At 47.3% G+C, this 18,496-nt stretch overlaps 1 pseudogene; it reads left to right on the top strand.

Moving 5' to 3' along the window:
• The first annotated feature begins 13,417 nt into the window (after positions 1-13,417).
• LOC136656568 (5S ribosomal RNA) lies at positions 13,418-13,534 on the top strand (annotated as a pseudogene).
• Positions 13,535-18,496: the final 4,962 nt, after the last annotated feature.

The following is an 18,496-nucleotide window of genomic DNA, read 5'->3' as shown; positions in this document are numbered from 1 at the left end:
TTTTCATTTGCAGCTAATAAGTTCCTAGGTAAAAACAAAGTGTTTATTTTGGGGCTATCGCCTGCTTAATGACATCACTTCCTGCTTAATGACATCACTTCTGGCCCACAACAGATGCCATGAATGCTAACTTCAACCTACTGTATGAAATGAGTTTGATACCCCTGATCGATTGCAATGTTACCACCTTCTGACTGGTGTTGGTGCTCCAAGATCCCAGGCAAGGATCCTCCTCAGCCTTGCTATCTGTGGTCTTTTTTTAAGTTGGAGGTGTAGGGAGCTGATCCGGAACCTTCTGCATACAGGGCATGTGATCTACAACTGAGCTATGCCCCTTGCACCCCCTCCCCAGCCTTAGTTCATTTCTCACCTCAACCACAAACTCAGTAGGTTGCATGAAGCATTCTCTCTCTCTCTGCCCACCTGCAACAGAAGGCAATACTGCTCTTCTTCAAGGATCAGTGGCATTTCAAGGGTTTGCATCACCAAGTGCAGGAGGCCAGTATGTCACCCCTATGATAGACCTCCTTCCATGCAGTGGGTGGGGCAATGTCCTGGTTGGGGGGGGGCGTGGTGATGCGCAATTGCCCTGCCCCCACTTGCTTTTTTCGGCTATTCCTTTTGATAGAATAGAGATATTTCAATGTTGTTTGTTTCATTGTATTCTTCATGAAATCACGCATCGATTGGTGTTACTGAATGACATTGGATGACAAAACATGATGGACTTATTTGAAAATACCAAGACTTTAAAACTTTTGGTCAGTAGTGGTGTCACTCTCTCATGCACGTCACATGATGCAGCCTGCACCTCCCACACCCTCTAATGGCACTACTGTGAAGGATCACAGATAATATATGTGAAGTATTTCCAATGCTCAAACGATGCCTTATAAATGCTATTCTCTTATTATTACTGCTAAGCAGTACCTCGTTCCCACATCAATACCAGTCCGCAGTCTTTCTTTAAGTCGACGTATAACATTGGGATTTCCTGCCATCTGAGTCTATTTAGATGATGCAAAATGATATCATCTGCTTTACGTGGGCAGCAAATCTCATAATTGTGCAGCGTGCATTGAAATTCTGAACATCTCAGTATTTAGGACTGAAATGCGTGCCAGTGAAGATGTCAAAATGGATGTCTGCTAAATTTTTAAATGCAGCCTGTTGGGAAACATATATTTGAAATAAATATGTTAAAATGTGTTTGGCAAGACACACTGCAAGACGTGCTTCACCCCCTCCCCAGTACAGATGTGGCTTGCTGCCTGCTGTGAATCTTTGGCTCCCTTGCAATCTGAAGCTTTGACAAAAAAAGCTTTGAGTTTGATTCCACTCAAACAACTACAAACTAACAGTCCAATCCTATCCACACTTTCCTGGGAGTAAGCCCCATTGACTCTAATGGGACTTACTTCTGAGTAGACATGCATAGAATTGGGCTGTAAATTGGTGCTTCTGGTTGCAGGCTTATACAGGGTAACTCCCCCCCCCCCAAAAAAAAACAACAACAAAAAAAAAACAGAACCCATACAAATTTTATTAAATCCTACAAAGGTCCAGTAAATTTCAAGAAACTTTTCCTTGGTTGACCAAGTCATATTGGGGAAGAATATTGTTCCAATATTTCATGCACAAAGTCAACTTGTATACCCTGACAGAAAAAAGGAGAAAAATTAAAATTAGCAGTTTTATTCAAAGATTTGTGGGTTCTGTTTTTTTTTGGGGGGGTCACCCTGCACCTAGGGATGTATTGAGCCCCTATTGCTACATTTTGCTGCTACTGTAGACTGTATAAAGGGATCACATGTTTGAAATCCTCCTGCAAGTTACAAAAACAACAAATGATTGCTCCAAAAACAATTGCTAATGCTCAGGCTTTCACTGTGTTCTTTCCCCCACCTCACTTTCTCACTCTTTGGGAGGGGGATGTCATAATGAAGTGGGATAAATGAGGACCCCCATAGACAGGAAGGAGGCAAAGACTTGCCTGGGCCTCTTTGTAGCTCCTGAAGGGCAGCAGCTATTTTTTCTGTCCCCTTAGCTTTAAGTGAAAGAATTGCCAGCAGCTGAGCTACAGTGGACCACCTTACAAGTAAGAACTGCCCAGAACTGCCTAGAACAGCTTCTGTTTTGCTCCCCCCCCCCATGGCTATGAAGAGGAGGGGCTGTTTGCATGCTGTGGTGAGACTCCCAGCCAAACTTAGTGCTTTGTACCCCCTCTAGCTACGCCACTGCTCAGAATGGTTGATAGTCAGGAGAGTGCGCACTCTGTGTTTTTCACAAAAGCAGGAAGGCGCAAACTACCGAACATGGTATTAGGTACTTACTCCAGCTTCCAAAAGATGTTGGCTTTAATTTTTTAAAATGTTCTAGTGATGATATATGCAGGAAATAACAGTGTCCTGACAGCGTAAGGTCCTTTATAGCAGCACGAAAGCCAGGCTCCTGTCACATGCTGCTGTCACATGCTGCTGCAAACGGCTAGAGGTGTGGCACATGTGGCAGAAGCTCTGAGAGGCTCAATTGGTTCCAGTAAGTTGGTGACAGAGGTGGGACATGGGTGGAGAGGGGAACTACTGGGGCATGTTGGGGAAGAATGGGAGGGTATCTGGGGTGGATCCTGCAGCAGTTTGGGCAGCCTATGGGGGTGGGGGGTAAGTAAAATATTTTTACTAACCTTTTGAAGGCTATCCAACTCCCCCCCACCCACCACCACCATACCATGCAACACAACCTCTTTTTGCTTGGCTGCATGCTGTAACATGGCAAGGGATAGGTCTGGGCAGCTAGCCAAGTATTGCTGGTTTTGATTGGCAGTGGCTGTCCTAGGCTTTTAGCAGAGAAAAGCCTTTCCTGGGATTGCAGCACGAATAGATAGTCCTGCAGGTAACAAAGCCCCAAAGGATGTTTTTGCTAAGGAAAAATAGCTTTGGGAGCATCTGACCAGTGAGTGGAATTGCGGCATGGCAGGATGCACAAAATGGCCACCAAAGGAGCGTGCAGCAGCCAGTTTACAACAGCAGAAGTTGCCTTCTCTGTCATAATACCTCTGCACAACAGCCCAATCCTCAGTAAGATTTAGGCCAGTGGTTCCCAACCTTTAGGAGCCCGCGGACCACTGAGGCAAACATTGGAATTGTCGTGGACCACCTGCAACCCCCTCCATCCCCAACACACACACAAAAATGCAATTCAATTTGGTAGCCCATGGGGGCATGCTTGGCGAGACACTGGAAAGCCAGCTGTGGAGGGGGGTCCATTCTCTCTGGTGGTCCATGAGGAAGCATCTCGTTGAGTGATGCTTCCTCCACAGAATCCCATAAAGGGTAGAGAATTGACCCTCCCACAGCTGGCAGTTCAGCAGACACTGTTCCATCAGAGAGGGCGGAGACTGGACTACCTACAGCCACAGCAGACTGTGGTCCGTGGGTGAGGCACTGGAAGTGATCAAAGATAATTTTTTTAATTCCTGAGACCTCGCGGACCACTTCTCAGGGTCTCACAGACCACCTGTGGTCCCTGGACCACAGGTTGGGAACCACTGATTTAGGCTATAAGAGCTGTTTTTTTCTGAGTTTGACTACTGGTTCATTGAGTGCTGTATTATCTACTCTGAGCCACAGTGCCCTTTCAGTCCTTCCCAGCCTTGCTATCTGAGACCCTTTCTGTAGAGCTGCCAGACCCTCTTGTTGATGCAAACGACACGTTGTACTCCATTGCTTTGAAAATAGACTTTGATGGGTTTGTCAGTAAAAACTAGAGTTGCATGGCAACTGTTTCCTTACAGCAGAGGGAATCCATTGCCTAAGAATGCCTTCCTCTGTGCTGCCTTGTGTTGTCAACATGTTTTTCTGGGAATAATAGTCATGCCTATCATCAGGTCCAACTAGAGACGTATTTTGATGCACAAACACTGGAGGAAGGCATTGCTCAGAAAGATAGAGACGGGACACAAGAGCAGTATGTTGCTGGCATATCCTTTGTGTAATTGGGAGGGTGCTTCTTACGAAATACCACTGGTCTTTTCAAAACTCCTTTGGCTTCCCTTCAACCCAGTAGCGTAGCTAGAGGGGGTGCAGAGCACTAAGTTTTTCAGGGAGCCTCACTGCATTGTACAAGCGGCCCCTCCCCTTCGGAGCCATTCCAGGCTGCTAGAGCAAAATGGAGGCGTATGCTCTGTATGGTTCCGAAGGGGAGGGGCGGCTTGCACAGCACGGTGAGGCTCCCTGCAAAACTTAGTGCTCTGCACCCCCTCTAGCTATGCTACTGCTTCAACCTCCAAGTTTACGTCAAAGTTCACTTTGGCATAATCTGGGCCAGGGTAAAGAGGCGATGAACTCTCTAAGGAAGTGATTGAAGCCCCCTTAGAAATGTTGCTTGCCTTATCAGAATTCCCCTGTCTTCACTCAGAATTCTTCAGATACGCCCCTTAATTCTCTTTGAAATTTTCTTTAAGCAAAATTTCAGCAGTAACTCAGAAGTGACACAAAGTAATCTGTTGAGACAGTGGGTTCCAGAGGCAGCACCAATTTCTTGCCTCCAACATTTTTGTGTCTTCAAGAAAATGAACCATGTGTCTGTTTCACAGCAACTTTGAAGTTTGTATGGTAGGCAAGAAAACACTGTTTGTGCAGTGAACATACAATGCTGTCTCCTGCTGGGTCAGGCCATTGGTCCATCTAGCTCAGAATTGACTTTTCTGAATGGTGGCAACTCTCCAAGGTTTCAGGCAGAGAAGGGTCTTTTTCAGCCATTCCTGGAAATGCCAAGCGCTCTGTCTCTGAGCTATTATTTGTCCCTTGACTCACTGCTGAACAATCAGCTTCTGTCCCAGAGCACTGCTGCATGGCAGAGGGGGGTGCAGTGCTCTTATGGCAGGGTGTTTCAAGGTGGTGAAGGAATGGGGGCAGATATGCAGGTGTACAGGTGCTGCGTAAGTGGTAACCTCTGAACTTTTGCCACCGACTTGTGTCATGATGCTCTCTAGTAAGGATGCTGTGGAGTCCATGCAGTGAAGTTCAGTGGCAGATGTCTACCAGCAAACCACCATTTGAACGACCGCTGCTTGTGAGTCAAGGTGGTGGTTTTATTTTTCACTGGTCCTGATCCAGAGATAGCTAGCTGCATCTCGCTCCTGTTGAAATTGACAAGCTGTGTTAGAACGGCAAATAGCTGAAGTTTATGGGTTTTGTTTATAACTTTAATGAATTGGTCATTGCCTACCAAAGCAGCAGAGGTTCTCTGCAGACAGGCAGAGGCAATTGTTTATATTTCTGAAGCTGATCGATCCACATGTGGATGTCTGAGGATGAGAACAGCGTGCTGATGGTTTGAGCCGGACTGTACCACTTGACTTGCTACAGTGCTGCAAGTCTGAAAGTGACCTTTTTTTAAATCTCAGGAGGCTTTGCATTGGACCCTTGATATATCTCCAGTTTAAACCAATTCATTGATGCCTTAATCCTATCCCCTGCTACTTGCACCTTTGCAACAGCGCCATGGAGATATGGTGGAAGGGTGATCAGGAGGCCTCCTTGAAATACTCTCCCCCCTGTTGCCCTATGGGTCTATTTGGATCTGCACCAGCTCTTTGGCTGGCAGAAATCTAGATGGTCCCAAAGGGGCATGGCAAGACATGGCTGGGGGATAGGAACCTTTCCTGTAGATCAGGGGTGCCCAAACCCCGGCCCGGGGGCCACTTGTGGCCCTCGAGGCCTCTCAATGCGACCGTCAGGGAGCCCCAAGTCTCTAATGAGCCTCTGGCCCTCCAGAGATTTGTTGGAGCCCACACTGGCCTGATGCAACTGCTGTCAGCGTGAGGGCAACTGTTTGACCTCTCGCGTGAGCTGTGGGATGAGGGCTTCCTCCACTGCTTGCTGTTTCACATCAGTGATGCAGTAGTGGCAGCAAAGGAAAGGCCAGCCTTGCTTTGTGCAAGGCCTTTTATAGGCCTTGAGCTATTGCAAGACCTTCATTCATTCATATAAGTTCATCTTTAATATATTCATTTATGTATACATGTAAATTTATTCAAATTTTAAATGTAAATTAATTCTTTTTTTCCCCCGGCCCCCGACACAGTGTCAGAGAGATGATGTGGCCCTCCTGCCAAAAACTGTGGACACCCCTGCTGTAGATAATGGCCCCCTGCCTGCCCCAACATACTCCCGATAGTCGGATCCACATCCCAATTCTCCCCTAACTGTTACTCCCTTCTTTGCCCCCACCCCCTGCACCTACTTACCAGCTAGACAAGTCATTGCCATATGGCCGGTGCTACTCACTGTTTGCAGTAATGTATGACAGCAAATCACATTTGGCCCCAACCACGCTGGACTGCTGGAACATAAGTTCTGGCAGCTCAGATCACGGATGGGATTGGACAGTAAGTAGCAGTGAAGAATTTGGGTAGTTTCATTGGGGCTAGTAATTAGCCGATGTGTAGAAAACTCTACACTTTCAAGTGTATGCAACTCTATGGTTGCAGAGAAAATGACTTTCTGGGAATGGAAAATGAGAATCTGTGCTCAGAAAAGCATGTCAACTTGCACTTATTGTAATGACTGCTTTCAAAGCACTTCAGACAACAGGGCTAAGAATGGTTAGCTGTTTAGAACTGGAACAGGGTGTATAATGGACAACCGTGAGAATGGCCACTTTCTTATTCTTGCCGACATCCTGTTCACTAGATCATTCATCTTGTCACCTGGGGCAAGGAAGAATCCTGTCCATACAATCACAAAGAAGTTTTGCAAAAATTAGTTTGCAGAACAGATGTATGTTTGCAGAACTAGTGAAAAGTGTTGCATCTGTTGTGGATTCATTTGCAAAACCGATTTCTCAAGAGGCTTGGGGGTCAATGTGTCCCCTCCCAACCTTGTAACAACTCTTGAGATTGGTTACTGCCATTCCTGTTTTACAGAGGGGAAACCAAGGGGTAGTTCACACCAAGCAAAGTAGTGAAAGCAGCTTTAACTGGTGCAGTGTAATGGCTAACCACATGAGTTTGGAAGTCCTCCAGTCAAATCTCACCCTAGCCAAGACCTCACTCAGCAGCCTCAGGGCTAAAACAGATGTGAGGTGAGAGTTCTGTGTTCAGAACTCCAATGTTGATCAGATAAAAATTGATCACATTATTGATCAAATTGCACTGAGGGAGAGGGCAACTTCTCCTCCCCGAGCCATTTCCCCAATGTGAATCACTCCGTCTCAAAGCTGCTGTAAGTTCCACCTTTAGCCTTGTGATATGCGTGCCTACTTAAATTTTCCCCACTGGAGCTAAGAGCAGCTTGGGGTGTATTTGGATAGATGAAAATGATATGGAGAGAAGGGTTCCCCGACTCTCCTTCTTCAAGCAAAATCAGAACCCCATGCAGCTGCTTTGAATTAATTTTTTTTTTCCAGCCTCAGGAAGTCTCATCACAGGTCTCTAGCATGACATCCGTTTGGCCCTGGTGCAAGCTTAGACCTCTGTATGTCGTAGGAACTGTAAGTGTGGCCTCTAAGTGTGGAGTCGGAGTATGATGTCAGGTACTTTGCTTTGGACAATCAAGCACAATTATATAAATGGGAAGAATTTTTATTCTTTAACTCAGGAAGCAGTGCGGCAGCAATCAAGGGAATGGTAAAGAGCCTGTGCTCTCTGGCAGGAGAGAGGAAGAAGAATTTCCTGTCCTGTTCCGTTCCAACCACACCAGCAAAACAAAAGAGACAAACAGAGCGCATGGCTTTGCACCTGTGGGGTGAAATCTCTACATTCCATCTGATAGTCTTTTGTTTTTGATGCTGTTGCCCATTCACGGACAACACCTGAAGACCTGCAGTTGCCAGTGTTCTCCTAGTCTCCAGTGGCTTCTGATTGTATTGTTAAAACAAATTTTAACAAAACAATTTAAGTTTTTTAAAAAGTGCAGGAAGTCAGTTTGATTTGAAATTCCCTCGCCAAAAGTCAACTGAAAGGCGGAGCAGCTAATTCGTTCAAAGGTGTACATAAAGGCAAGCTTCTAGCCCAGGGAGTGTCAAACCCGTTTCATATAGTGGGCCAAATAGCATTCATGTTGCCTGCTGAGCACCACAAGAGGCATCATTAAGCAGGAAGTGATGTCATTAACTCCCCTGGGGGCTGGGGATAAGAATAGGCCCTCAGTTTGGCTGTACTTGTCGTAAGAGGCGACTAAACAGCCACCGGGTAGGTGGGACTCGTCAGCCTGGGAAGGCAGCTCATCTGAGAGAAGGAAAACTCTGATCCCAAACCTCCACTGCCTTGTGGCTACATCCAGTTATGGAAAAGGCTTCAGGAGTCAACCTCGAGGCAAAATCCGGAGCCGGAGTCCCTGAGGCAGTTCATGGCTGAACACAGTCACGTTCTGGCAACTCCTGCGACGCCGCTGGAACCAACCGTATTGGCCTCTGCCTTTTCATTGGACCATTTCAGTGACGTGGAGAGGGGGGATTTGCTGCATGGGTAACAGCCTATCCTCCATACCTACTTTACCCAGGCTTCGCGTACTGGAGAGGACACTGTTCCAGAGCCACCATTCAGAGCGCGATACCATAGTCTTCTGAGACTAAAGGATGCCAACATTGTTGTAACATTGATGTCATTAAGCAGAGGATGGCCAGAAAGAAGCACTTTGCTCTTACACAGAAACTCTTTTAGTGGCAAATGAAAGAAGAGAAAATGTGCAAAGCTTGATCATGCTTTCAAGATATGGAAGTGCCCAATTATCACACAGGCTGCCCTTTCATCAGCAGCTCACTGTCAGTTTGCAGCAGCTGAGAGGGGGTCAGGAAAATGACAGCGGTGGTGTGGTGTGGCGGTGCTGAAAGGGTGACTCTGGGAGAGAAGTGGCAGTGCTGTAAGGGTGGCTTCTGGGAGGCACAACAGGTGCTATGAGACCACCACAAAGGTGAAGACTGGAACTTCAGTTGTACTCAAAAGCAGATGGGAGGCCAACTAAGATCAAGTAAAATGGACATAATATGTTCCATGTAGCAGCAGGATTTTGTACCAGTTAAGGCTATGGCTTATTTCCAAGGGCAAGCCTATGCCTCCCTATGAACATCTGCAGTAAAGGTCTTGTGGCACCTGTACTGGCCTCTGACCTTGCCTAGGACTGTGGGGGCTTGCTGGCCAGCTGATTCAGAACCATTTGTCTTGGCCCAAACACAATCAATTCTTGCCATTTAGGACAGGTCTGTACAACTTAGGGACCGCCATCCATAGCCAATGGGTTGCATTTCCTTGGTTGCTCAGGCCTGTTACAGGATAAAGCTGAAAGTACTGCAGGGTGAATAAATGGTGTCTGTTCCACAACAATGACTTACAAATTGCTTAATGGGTTCTACCAGTTTTGCTGTCTTCCTGAGAAGACAAATGAGCTCCCTGCTAAAAGAAAACCACCACTCAATCAGCCTTCTTTCTTTCTCTGTGCAGTCTGATTTACAGCTGTGCTTTGGGGGTACTGTGAACGGAAAGTTTATCATAATGGTATAAGTGAATTTTTGGACACATACCCCCCGGGTGTAAAGAGTGCCTTGCTATCAGCTGAAGCTATCAGTTTGGCTTCAGCAGGACTCCATGTGGATGTAAGAGAACCTTCTGTGACAAAAATTATGCAGATTCACAGACACACTGTACAGAGACAGGAAGGAACAGCAGGGTGAATGAGAGATGGAGGGAGAAAAATGAACGCAAAGGAACTGGAGCTATAGAGATGTAAATTGTTTAGCAGGCAGACTTAGTGTTGCCAACAGACAGGATTTTACCAGGCCAATCAGTAAAACAGTATTCTTTTAAGTAACCAGTATTGGTTTAAGAAGCAATCTCAGTTCTGTCCTCCCACAATCCAATCATCACTGCTTGGCCTCCACCTCCGATTTTCCGGGTTCCGCACTGCACCCCTCCTGCCATAAGGGCAGGAGGTCTGGTCTAGAGGGTAGAGCCTCCGTTCGCCCGAAGATAACATCAGAAGGTTGCCAGTTGGAGGACACCAGCAGCTCCCTGAACAGCTGAGAATGGCGAGACCTTGAAGCAGCTGACAAGCCCAGCTGAGTGATTCCACCTGCTCTTGGTGTGAGCAAGAAGCGTCTTGGCTGCCCTCCATGTGAGAGATGGAGCTGCTTGTCAGCCTGCGTGGGAGAACTGGAGGCCAGAAGTGAGACCAAACCAGGAAGATCCATTCTGAAATGTTGGTTCTTGAAAGAGAGAACCTCTATGATTGTAAAAATTCCCTTGAGGGATTTAGAAACACCTGCCTATGTAAACTGCCTTGAATAAAGTCAGAGGAGTAATCCGATGACCAGAAAGGCGGTATATAAATACCTTGTTGTTGTTGTTATAAATTAAATCAAGAGAATACTGGTAATTTATGGTGATGCTGTAAGAATCTATGTTTTTGCAAACAGGTTGAGTTGGTGTCATGAGGGTGTAGAAACAAGCACACTGATAGCTCCAGATTCACACCAGAACAGCCCACTCCCTGCTTTGTACATGTCTGGATCTCATGCACATATTTTTCTCTCTTTAATCCCTGGTTGTGTTTGGTTTTGTACCAATCAAACCATGCCTAATCGGTAGTTCAGCAATTTTCATCCTTTTTCATCGCACGGCACAGTGACAAGAACACTTAAAATTGTGTCTTAAACACTTAAAACACACCACCAGGTTTTTCATAATTGACAAGGCACACCATGCTGCCCGTGGGGGGGGGGGGCTCACATGCCCCATTGGCCCTACTAATAAATGATCTTCCCCCAAATTCCTGTGGCACACCTGTGGCTCTCTTGTGGCTTTTGCGGAGGCAGAGCGGATCTCTCCACTCTCCCTTTCCCTGACCTGGGGCGCTCTGCAGGTGCTCATGCAGGGCTCCCCGCACACAGGGATGGCTGCTGCAGGGACTGGTGAGTGCATCCCAGTCCCTGCAGCCCCCTGAGCGACGCGATCCTGGGGATCATATCGCTGCCTTGCCCCTGCCCCTGCTGCCTCCCCACTGCCCCCACAAAGACTTACTGCAGGTTTCAAACTCCAGGAGAGTTTGAAAACCACAGCCTTAGGGGGACTTGACTCCTGTCATCCTTTGACTTAACATTAGTGCCTAAAGTTTTTTGCATTCTCCTTGCCTGTCTTTTGATGCTTACACACACACACACACACACACACACACACACACACACACACACACACACACACACACCTTCCTTATGAAGGAAAGGCTACTTGGGCCTCTTCAGCCTAGAAAAGAGACGCCTAGGGGGGGACATGATTGAGACATACAAAATTATGCAGGGGATGGACAGAATGGATAGGGAGATGCTCTTTACACTCTCACATAACACCAGAACCAGGGGACATCCACTCAAATTGAGTGTTGGGAGAGTTAGAACAGACAAGAGAAAATATTTCTTTACTCAGCATGTGGTTGGTCTGTGGAACTCCTTGCCACAGGATGTGGTGATGGCGACTGGCCTGGACGCCTTTAAAAGGGGATTGGACAAGTTTCTGGAGGAAAAATCCATTACGGGGTACAAGCCATGATGTGTATGCGCAACCTCCTGATTTTAGAAATGGGCTATGTCAGAATGCCAGATGCAAGGGAGGGCACCAGGATGCAGGTCTCTTGTTATCTGGTGTGCTCCTTGGGGCATTTGGTGGGCCGCTGTGAGATACAGGAAGCTGGACTAGATGGGCCTATGGCCTCATCCAGTGGGGCTGTTCTTATGTTCTTATGTTCTTACACACACACAAACACACACACAGAGTTTGCCATTAGCTTGGGGGATGGGGAGAACATCAAGTGCGGAGACACAGAAACAGTTCAACTGCTAGGAGGACTGGGAATTGGTTGCTAATTATTGTGGCGCCGAACTGTACTCTTGCATAGTTACTTCTTGTGTCCCCATCTAAGAGGGCCTTGTCTTCGCGTAGAGTTTCATGCCTGTCATTTCAGTATCCCACTAAACTGAAAAGCAACTTGCAGTGTGCTAACAAGGCTAGGGTCTTATTTCTTAATAACTGCATTTAAAATGGCCTCCGCCTTATTGTGTCATAAACTCAGCCCATTAAAAAAATAATAGCTCCCCCCATAACCTGTCGACCTCGTACAATGTCCATGTTTTCAGGACAGAATTTCTGGTACCTTTGTGGTTGTTATAGGTTGTTGTAAAATTCATTGTAAAATTCAAAATCTTGTTCATTAAGCATTCTAAAGAATATTACACAGCAGTACTTTGCAATGGGAAACTAACAGACCATCTCAAGAACATAAGAACATAAGAAGAGCCCTGCTGGATCAGGCCAAAGGTCCAGCTTCCTGTATCTCACAGTGGCCCACCAAATGCTTCAGGGAACACACTAGACAACAGACACAACCTGAGTCCTTGTGCCCTCCCCTGCAGCCTACCTGATAGCCTACCTGATACCCAGATAGCCTACCTATCAATCTACCTCAACCTATCTTGGAATATTTTCTGCTTCTGTTGCTTACTTTCTGGAAAGAGAAGTCTCCAGGCTCCACCCTGTTTGAGGCATGTGCCCTCTAAGGGCCACACTACTCTGTGATCATAATTTGCCTCCTTCTGATGGGCTTGGTTGTGCTTTGCTTAACAGCAGTTCCAGAAATTGCTGCACAAGCACAATCAGTGCTTACACACACTGAATGTCACATGCGTATGATGTATTCCAAGTTACACCCATCTGTGGGCATCTGGTGGCATCTGGACAAGTGGGTGCGGAAGGAAAGTATGCTCTTCCTGTCCACCTCACATAAGCATATGTATGGTCTGATCCAGCCCAGAGAAGGCTGTGGAGTAGTCGAGCATATTTCAAGCTGGGTAGGAAATTATGCAAGAGGGATACCAGGGGTGAGAAAACGAGGTGATGATGAGATCTGTTACAGAAAGGCACATGCTCCCAAGAGGATAGGTGGAAACTTCATTGCTCAAGGCCTCTGAATCCGTAAAAGCAGCCCTGCCCTGGCAGCAACAGATCGGCTGGCTCATTTGCTATTCCATTGCCACAGACTTCTGGCAGACTGTTTTAGGCTGTAGACTGATCAGAATGGAAGGGACGCCGGTGCCAGAATTGAGGAATGGAAGGAAATATTTTTTTTGGCACAATGAGGAGCAAGGATGAAGAAGAGGCTGAAACTGGTGGCACTGGCCATAACAGTACGAATGCCAGGACCGTTCGGAAACACAGGAAGCAGAGATATCACTAAAAATTGGGCTGCGGGGAAAACACCTGTCCCCGGCAAATGCTGACTTTACTGAGACAAGGCAAAGCTGGAACCATTGGTGTGAATGGTGAACAAATGGCTGCACCCTAATCTTATCCACCTGTTCTGGTAGTTCCAACACAAGCAAAGGTCACAGCAGCTGAAGTGGTCAGAGTGGAAGAGCTGAACAACTATTAGACAGCAACTGTTACCCTGCACATGCCTGATCTGGTCTGATCTCGGAAGCTAAGCAGGGTCAGGCCTGGTTAGTACTTGGATGGGAGACCGCCTGGGAATACCGGGTGCTGTAGGCTTATACCATAATCTTTCGAGACTGAAGGTTGCCAACCAACCATTTGTCATAGCAGCCCATTTCAATGTATAGTCCACCCCATCCCAAAGCCCAGTACAGTTGTGCAGGTTGTGCACTCCACAAAGGCACTGCCTTGAAGGGCAGGAGGAAGAATGCCAGCAGAATGTCACTTCTGGCGGGGAGGAAGGGGCACCTTTTTCTACAGCACACAAAGGTGCCTTTTACAAATGCACACAAAGGTGCCATATGGGCTAGGGGTGGCCCTGCCAAAGGCTCAGGCGTAATCAGTATCTCCAGCAAAATAGGGTATCAAGACAGCATTTAATGCCTCCCCCTTTCTGCTGACTTGGGGTCAAATCCTAAAGTTTGCAGGCTCCAGCACCGGTGGAATGGGCTAGTGCTGGGCTAGTGCTGGTGGAGCACCGGAGTCTGCCGCTCGGCAGTTGCGCAGACTGCTGGGCAACTGAGAGGGAGGTGGAGGCGTGGGGAGGAGGTGGGGAGGTGTTCCAGGGTGGGGGGAGGCAAAAGAAGGGCAGGGAGGAGGTGTGCCAAGGAATAGATTGGGGTAGGAAGGAGGTGGGACCAATGGAGCTTTGCTCCACCAGATCCTGAACCTCCATGTCGGGCCATTCACCCGACACGGAGGCTCTAAATTCTACGCCGGGGGTCCCCAAACTTTTTGGCCAGAGGGCCGCATCAAATATCGGGCATGGTGTTGAGGGCCGGAAAAAAAATTTAAATATAAAATTTAAATAAATAAATTAGAGATGGAACTTAGATGAGTAAATAAATGAATGAATGGGCTCATTCATTCAACCTCTCTGGCCCTCAGAACACCCTCCAGACACAATCAGAGCACAGTTCTGGTCATGTTCAGTTGAGTGGGCCAGAGGCTTTTAGGGGACAAGAGGTTGGCCGCGGGCCAGAAAGAGGCTTGCTGCGGGCTGCATCTGGCCCCCAGGTCGGGGTTTGGAGACCCCTGTTCTACACCTTGGGTTGCCACAGACTCAAGTAGGTCCATTGTGGAGGCTTACCCAGGGGAAGGGGACAAAGATCCTCTTCTCCCGAGGAGGTGGCAGTGGCTGCCTGGGTTGTGCTGGTTGCAGCAGCAGCCATTTTCAGTGCCTCTGCAGCCCCACACACTGGGCAGCTCAGGATTGGCCTGTTAATTCTGCAGGCAAAAAGCCAGTTCACACAGCTTTCAAAAGGTACTCAGGCTTTGACTTGGGTAGCCATTTTTCCCTTTCTATCTGAAACTGTAAGATGGTACCTTGCTGGATCTCAGAGTCAATAGGCCATATAGAATGGGCAGTTCCTAGGTATATGCCAACTAAAGCCAATTGGGGCGTAATGAGTTAACAGCAGCCTCAAATATGAACAGAAAAGAACAGGGAGTTAGTGCAGATTTGAGAAAACACATATACTGTGTTTGTCAGACTGTAGTTGCCAACTGATCACAAACAGACATGTCTAACCTGCTCTTGCTCTTATAATGCAGATTGATTTCCAGCAATCTGCAGATAGAGCTTTTCACATTTTGGAGATAAACATCACCAGCTAATATCTGCAGATTCAGCTGATGTTAAAGGCACAGCTGTACGGATTAGCTGAAAAATTTCCAGTTGGCCTGCCCAATCCCCTATCCAACGCTGGTGCAGCATGGCTTCTCCTTCAGCTTACCAGGAGCCAGGTCTAACACTGGGGATAAGCCATAGGTCAGTGATTGAGCACATACTGGACCTTACATGCAGAAGATCACTGGTACAAGATATCTAGGTAGTGCAGGAAAAGGCCCATCTTGATCTCTGGAGACCTTCCTGAGCTGTATGAACTGAGGACCTGATCCAGTGGAAGGCACCTTCATATGGAACGCACTAATGCTGTTCCTGGCCAATGCAAAATTTTGCCAGTGGAAGGAGTTCAAGCCAATAGACTCGGGCAGGAGGTCTGGTCTAGAGGGTAGAGCCTCCATCTGCCTGAAGATAACATCCACAAGGTTGCCAGTTTGAGGCCACCGGCACCGTGCAACCTTGGAGCAGCTGACAAGCTGAAGCCGAGCAATTCCATCTGCTCTGAGCGTGGGAGGATGGAGGCCAGAATGTGAAGCCAGATTGGAATGAAACACCTTCAATGTAGTCGTTCTTGAAAGAAAGAACCTTCTTTGAAATTGTAAAAATCCCTATTTAATAGGGATTTAATAAAGCCTGCCTATGTAAACCGCCTTGAATAAAGTCTTGAATAAAGACCAAGAAAGGCGGTATATAAATACCTGTTGTTGTTGTTGTTGTTGTTGTTGTTGTTGTTGTTGTTGTTGTTGTTGTTGTTGTTATTAGACCCTCTAGAAGTGGTATACAAGGCTGATTGTGTACCCATCCAGCTTCTGTACTTTTTCCATTGGAAAAAGCCTCTTTTGTGGTGTCCCTGTGTTCATACAGAGTCAAGATAATCAGGCTAGCAGTAGCTGATACCTTGATGCACAAGGACAGTTTCGGATGAAGTCTACTTATCTTATTGTGTCTCACATTGGGCAACAGTGAATTTGTGAGTGGAGCATATTGTATGTACAAATCATGTCACTGTGAGATTGGTTTCAGCTTAGAATGCCATTAACATGCAGATCGGAAGTGTGGATAAAGCAATTTCACTTTTTATTATGGATTTTATACTGTGCCCTATTTATGGACTTACAGTTGAGTGCCTTTTACAGTTTGTTTATCCATCAGACTGTTATGAAAACCCAGCAATATTTCCTTTTCCAAGTTCCATAGGAGTAGCCTTATTCATCTGATGTAGCAAAACTGCCACTGAATCCTGTGATCCCTTAAAGCAGTGGTTCCCAAACCATTTTGACTGGTGGCTCACTTGACCTACTGGGCCATTGGCTGCGGCTCGCCATCAGGGCCACAATTCTATACATTGTATAGGGCGGTGGGTTTTTTGTAAGGATTCTGTGGCTCCCCTGGCTGGTTTCCACAGCTCACAGTTTGGGAATCACTGCCTTGAAGACTCAGCCTAATTTTATTGGGCACTGGGATCACTCCCAGATGCCCTGCACCTGTGGTTTCATTAAAGGGTTATGTTACAATAAAGGGTTATGTTACAATAAACAACTGTTACCCTGCACATGCCTGATCTCATCTCGGAAGCTAAGCAGGGTCAGGCCTGGTTAGTACTTGGATGGGAGACCGCCTGGGAATACCGGGTGCTTTAGGCTTATACCATAGTCTTTCGAGACTGAAGGTTGCCAACCACCAAAGGGTTCACATGAAAGAGAAATGAGGTAAGGAACAGAGGTTGCTGCCTCCGGATTGCTTGCTAAAAGTAAGTCGGAAGTGGACTGCAGTGTCTCCATCCACAGCAGGCTAGAGGGAGGTGGCAGCAGCAATCTTGGAGTTAAAGGCATCCAGACTCTCCTACATTCTGTTTGCCTCTCTCTGCAATCTGCTGCTGCATGGGATCCGCTTCGTTCACCTCATCAGTGGGTTGGCCCTGCCTTCAATCTTTGGCAGCTCAGAGGCTAGTAGAAAAGAAACACCACATTCTTAAGTGGCATTAAGTATTGCCAGATGACTTTGATTTGCAATTTCCAAATGATGTGCCATGAACAATAATGACATCATTAAGGTTCTCTGAGTCCCAGAGTACTTACCCACAGAGAAGACTGCCCTGCGGTGCCTCTGACTGAGTGGCTGCTCTGGCCTGGCTCCATTCCAGCCAGCTGTTGCTAGAGTTGGCTAGCAGTGTCCTGTCTCCACGTTGGATATGTTTAAATGCTCTGATCCAGTACAGAAGCACTGCAGAAGAACCTGCCCTCATTAGAGGCCGCCTGTTGCTTCCCTGCATGAGTCACTGCTTTGGGCTGCCTCCTTAGAGGCACTCTAAGACCACTGATTGATGCTGGAACACAGGAGGCAAACAGTTCTTACACCCTCTTAAAATGAAACCTTTTGGCTTGTAAAGTGCAGTGTGCCTTAACTTTCAGGAGACGAGCAGCTCAGTCCTAACTTGCACTGGAACAGGCAGGCCAGAGGGCCTGCACTGTATCCAGCGCAAGTTTGGGCCTGACTGCAGGCCAGCCCAGGGCAAGGAGGAAAAAATTCCCCTTGCCCCAGGTAACACTGCAGCAGCCTCAGTGGGGCTACTTGGATCCACACCACCTAAAGCAGTGGCGCAAATCTGAACAGCCCAGGGCTGGCCCAGACTGGGAACAGGGCTAAGATCCAGCAAAAGTGCCGGATCCTGGCCCCACCTCCTGCTCCTTGCCTGCCTGCCTGCCCATGGTCCCGCCTGCCCTCTCCATCCTGGAACACCTCCTTCCTGCCTCCTCCTTGTCTTCCCTACCCCCCCAACACCTGCACCAGCCGAGCTCAGCCGTGCAAACTCACCTGCTCCAGGGCCCACGTCAGCGCAGGAAGGCCAGTGCATGTCTGTACACTGGCCTATCTCCCCAAGAGTAGCACAAAAGTGCGTTATGGCATTTTTTTTGACACTCATCAGCTTTATGGCATTTTTTTTGACACTTTTTTGACAAGGGACTTGCACCAGCTGGGCAGGTGCTTTGGATTCCACCTTTAGAAACATGGTTTAAATAAATACCAGTTTTCCTTTGCAAAGGAACTTCCTTAATTCTTTATGGAGGCTCTGAGTTAGCTCCATATCCTCAGACCAGATGCGAGAAGGTATAAAAGTCATCCAGAGGCCATCAGCATTTTTGTTGCCAACTACAATATAGAGGAAGAGGCCAGTAAGAAAATGTGACTCAGCGCAGGAAATTTTGCTCCAAGGTGCCTGCAAGGGTCACAGTGGAAAGACATCTGCTCTTGTTCTGTCTTTCTGACACCACACAGTGTGTATACTAAGCACAGAACCTTTCACGAACGTAACCACTGGAGCAGACTTTCAAAGCTCTTTTACAGCTAGGTTGTCACTGCCGCTTACAAAATATTATTGTTAAATTTGGATG

The sequence above is a fragment of the Tiliqua scincoides genome, chromosome 6 (assembly GCF_035046505.1).
Source record: "Tiliqua scincoides isolate rTilSci1 chromosome 6, rTilSci1.hap2, whole genome shotgun sequence".
In the NCBI taxonomy this organism is placed as follows: domain Eukaryota; kingdom Metazoa; phylum Chordata; class Lepidosauria; order Squamata; family Scincidae; genus Tiliqua; species Tiliqua scincoides.
Note: the sequence above shows the minus strand (reverse complement) of the source record. Positions and strands in the feature narration are given on the sequence as shown.